This window comes from Scylla paramamosain, unplaced genomic scaffold (assembly GCF_035594125.1).
Source record: "Scylla paramamosain isolate STU-SP2022 unplaced genomic scaffold, ASM3559412v1 Contig12, whole genome shotgun sequence".
NCBI classification, from domain to species: domain Eukaryota; kingdom Metazoa; phylum Arthropoda; class Malacostraca; order Decapoda; family Portunidae; genus Scylla; species Scylla paramamosain.
Window position 1 is genome coordinate 257,901 of NW_026973677.1, and position 5,194 is coordinate 263,094.

Sequence of the window (5,194 nt, forward strand, 5' to 3'; positions counted from 1 at the left end):
GAGGATCGCATGTTTCTTTATAACACAAGAAATTACATGATCATAAGAATTCCTATCATAAAAACAACCGCGTTTCTTATGAACTCTTAAGAACTTCTGCTCTCAACACGTTCAGCAGAATTTTGAGACACCATTTAGCTCAATACATTCTAAGAAACAGGATAAAGATTATGACGATGATGGAGACAATGATTATGACGTGCATGAACAATAGCTTTGAACATAATTACAGTAGTAACAACAGCAGCAACAGAGGCAGCAGAAGAACTAGTAGTAGTAGTAATGATGATGATTATGATAATGACGATGATGACAACAACAGCAACAAGAACAACAATAACAACTAAAACACTAATGATATATGAAGCAATGAAGTTTTGGAAAAGGCTGTTATCCTTACTTATGCTATCCTGGTAAAGACACAGAAGACTTCAAGTTCTATATACACAGATAGGTGAGGCAGACAGATACATACAAGTGGGAGCGTCAAGAGAAAAATGAGATAAGAATGTTCTCTCTGTTGGGCTGCTGTGGCACTTTATATCATCGGTATTATTCTTCTGATTTCCGTTCGTAGAATTTGTCGGTGAACTTGCACGTGAAAGTTAAATCGTCCCCGTGGCGGTAAGAGATACACATCTGAGACACCCACAAAGAAATAATGAGGGAATAATGATTTTTTGTCTTTCCTCCGCCCAAACCTTAACAACAACAAGCAACTAACAATATCGATAACAACAGCGATTATTATTGCTTCTACATCTACCTTTGTAAATGTCACCACTGCTCATACTATTTTCACTACTAGTGTTTTGTTGAACAAAAAAAGATGAATAGGAAGATCACGATATCAAAATTGTAAATTGAAATATATGATACTAAGTAACTTCATGAAAAATCCTTAGTTACTACAGTCACTTGCGTAAATATTTGATTTCATTCATACCTGCGTCTATCAAGTTAACCACAGCGACATTCGTATGAGCGTGATACATTGTAGTTCAAAAGAAAAGTTAGACCTCATTCAGTTATCAGAGTCTCCCATTTAATTTTTCATACACAGATGGGTGGCCGTCACAAAAAACGTTTCTCCTCAATGTTGAATGGGTAACTTTGATGTGCCTTGTGATCCATAACATGTTGCTTTTAATCACTGTTATGATTTATTTATTTTTTTTATGTAGGAAGGATACTGGCCAAGGGCAACAAAAATCTAATAAAAAAAAATGCCCACTGAAATGCCAGTCCCTAAAAGGGTCAAAGCAGTGGTCAAAAATTAGTGGATAAGTGTCTTGAAACCTCCCTCTTGAAGGAATTCAAGTCATAGGAAGGTGGAAATACAGAAGCAGGCAAGGAGTTCCAGAGTTTACCAGAGAAAGGGATGAATGATTGAGAATACTGGTTAACTCTTGCGTTAGAGAGGTGGACAGAATAGGAGTGAGAGAAAGAAGAAAGTCTTGTGCAGCGAGGCCGCGGAAGGAGGGGAGGCATGCAGTTAGCAAGATCAGAAGAGCAGTTAGCATGAAAATAGCGGTAGAAGACAGCTAGAGATGCAACATTGCGGCGGTGAGAGAGAGGCTGAAGACAGTCAGTTAGAGGAGAGGAGTTGATGAGACGAAAAGCTTTTGATTCCACCCTGTCTAGAACAGCAGTATGAGTGGAACCCCCCCAGACATGTGAAGCATACTCCATACATGGACGGATAAGGCCCTTGTACAGAGTTAGCAGCTGGGGGGGTGAGAAAAACTGGCGGAGACGTCTCAGAACACCTAACTTCATAGAAGCTGTTTTAGCTAGAGATGAGATGTGAAGTTTCCAGTTCAGATTATAAGTAAAGGACAGACCGAGGATGTTCAGTGTAGAAGAGGGGGACAGTTGAGTGTCATTGAAGAAGAGGGGATAGTTGTCTGGAAGATTGTGTCGAGTTGATAGATGGAGGAATTGAGTTTTTGAGGCATTGAACAATACCAAGTTTGCTCTGCCCCAATCAGAAATTTGAGAAAGATCAGAAGTCAGGCGTTCTGTGGCTTCCCTGCGTGATATGTTTACCTCCTGAAGGGTTGGACGTCTATGAAAAGACGTGGAAAAGTGCAGGGTGGTATCATCAGCATAGGAGTGGATAGGACAAGAAGTTTGGTTTAGAAGATCATTAATGAATAATAAGAAGAGAGTGGGTGACAGGACAGAACCCTGAGGAACACCACTGTTAATAGATTTAGGAGAAGAACAGTGACCGTCTACCACAGCAGCAATAGAACGGTCAGAAAGGAAACTTGAGATGAAGTTACAGAGAGAAGGATAGAAACCGTAGGAGGGTAGTTTGGAAATCAAAGCTTTGTGCCAGACTCTATCAAAGGCTTATGATATGTCCAAGGCAACAGCAAAAGTTTCACCAAAGTCTCTAAAAGAGGATGACCAAGACTCAGTAAGGAAAGCCAGAAGATCACCAGTAGAGCGGCCTTGACGGAACCCATACTGGCGATCAGATAGAAGGTTGTGAAGTGATAGATGTTTAAGAATCTTCCTGTTGAGGATAGATTCAAAAACTTTAGATAAGCAGGAAATTAAAGCAATAGGACGGTAGTTTGAGGGATTAGAGCGGTCACCCTTTTTAGGAACAGGTTGAATGTAGGCAAACTTCCAGCAAGAAGGAAAGGTAGATGTTGACAGACAGAGCTGAAAGAGTTTGACTAGGCAAGGTGCAAGCACGGAGGCACAGTTTCGGAGAACAATAGGAGGGACCCCATCAGGTCCATAAGCCTTCTGAGGGTTTAGGCCAGCGAGGGCATGGAAAACATCATTACGAAGAATTTTAATACGAGGCATGAAGTAGTCAGAGGGTGGAGGAGAGGGAGGAACAAGCCCAGAATCGTCCAAGGTAGAGTTTTTAGCAAAGGTTTGAGCAAAGAGTTCAGCTTTAGAAATAGATGTGATAGCAGTGGTGCCATCTGGTTGAAGTAGAGGAGGGAAAGAAGAAGAAGCAAAGTTATTGGAGATATTTTTGGCTAGATGCCAGAAATCACGAGGGGAGTTAGATCTTGAAAGGTTTTGACATTTTCTGTTAATGAAGGAGTTTTTGGCTAGTTGGAGAACAGACTTGGCATGGTTCCGGGCAGAAATATAAAGTGCATGAGATTCTGGTGAAGGAAGGCTTAAGTACCTTTTGTGGGCCACCTCTCTATCATGTATAGCACGAGAACAAGCTGTGTTAAACCAAGGTTTAGAAGGTTTAGGACGAGAAAAAGAGTGAGGAATGTACGCCTCCATGCCAGACACTATCACCTCTGTTATGCGCTCAGCACACAAAGACGGGTCTCTGACACGGAAGCAGTAGTCATTCCAAGGAAAATCAGCAAAATACCGCCTCAGGTCCCCCCAACTAGCAGAGGCAAAACGCCAGAGGCACCTTCGCTTAGGGGGATCCTGAGGAGGAATTGAAGTGATAGGACAAGATAAAGATATGAGATTGTGATCGGAGGAGCCCAACGGAGAAGAAAGGGTGACAGCATAAGCAGAAGGATTAGAGGTCAGGAAAAGGTCAAGAATGTTGGGCGTATCTCCAAGACGGTCAGGAATACGAGTAGGGTGTTGCACCAATTGCTCTAGGTCATGGAGGATAGCAAAGTTGTAGGCTAGTTCACCAGGATGGTCAGTGAAGGGAGAGGAAAGCCAAAGCTGGTGGTGAACATTGAAGTCTCCAAGAATGGAGATCTCTGCAAAAGGGAAGAGGGTCAGAATGTGCTCCACTTTGGAAGTTAAGTAGTCAAAGAATTTCTTATAGTCAGAGGAGTTAGGAGAGAGGTATACAGCACAGATAAATTTAGTATGAGAATGACTCTGTAGTCGTAGCCAGATGGTGGTAAACTCGGAAGATTCAAGAGCGTGGGCACGAGAGCAGGTTAAGTCATTGCGCACATAAACGCAGCATCCAGCTTTGGATCGAAAATGAGGATAGAGAAAGTAGGAGGGAACAGAAAAGGGGCTACTGTCATTTGCCTCAGACACCTGAGTTTCAGTGAGGAAAAGAAGATGAGGTTTAGAAGAGGAGAGGTGGTGTTCTACAGATTGAAAATTAGATCTTAGACCGCGAATGTTGCAGAAGTTAATGAAGAAAAAGTTGAGGGGGGTGTCAAGACACTTAGGGTCGTCGACGGAAAGGCAGTCCGACCTGGGGACATTTATGGTCCCCTCCCCAGATGGGGACTCCGAGGCTGGTGTAGGAGTCGCCATGATGAAAAAAAGTGATGTCTTTAAAACTAGAAGAACGTTTTGAAGTGAAATTAACGTAATCGCTCACACACACACACACACACACACACACACACACACACACACACACACACATATATATATATATATATATATATATATATATATATATATATATATATATATATATATATATATATATATATATATATATATATATATATATATAATTTTTTTTTTTAGATGATGGTGTGGTGAACTGACCGGCTGTGTGAGTGAGTGAGTGAGTGAATGAATAAAGCAAAGAAGTCATGAACGGAGTGAAAGTATGAAGTGAGTGAATGAGGGAAGGAGGGTACCAGTAAAAAACGAGTGTTGTGGTGAGAGAGAGAGAGAGAGAGAGAGAGAGAGAGAGAGAGAGAGAGAGAGAGAGAGAGAGAGTACTGGTATCAATCCCAAATTCCTTCCCTTAAAATAGACAGCACTTCAGATATCTTTGTGAGGAGTGGTACAAAATTATGGCAAATGAAACAGAGACCCATGGTTAATGTCACGATAATGAGTAATATTTCAGTGCCATCAGTCATTCCCTTCGTAATGAGGCGAGGTAATTCACTAAAGTTCTTACCCATGCTTTCTTCCATCTTCCTCTTTTCTCGGTTCTTCATTTATGTGCAGTACAGTACGTCGCAATATTAAGATAATAAGTACAGTTTAGATGTTACGATGAACAAACAAATTGTAAAGGAGTGTGTATGTGTGTGTGTGTGTGTGTGTGTGTGTGTGTCCTGATGTCATTTGACCTGTCTCCATAGCTGCAGTTATCCAGTTTCTCTTTAAATTTGCTTACACTAGCAACTGTAAAACTATTACAGCTTAAACTATTCCAGAGATCAGTGCTTTGGTATAGGAAACTATATTTCTTGATGTCACTGAGACATTTACTCTTCTTAATCTTTTTGTATGTCCTCTTCTACATCTTGTT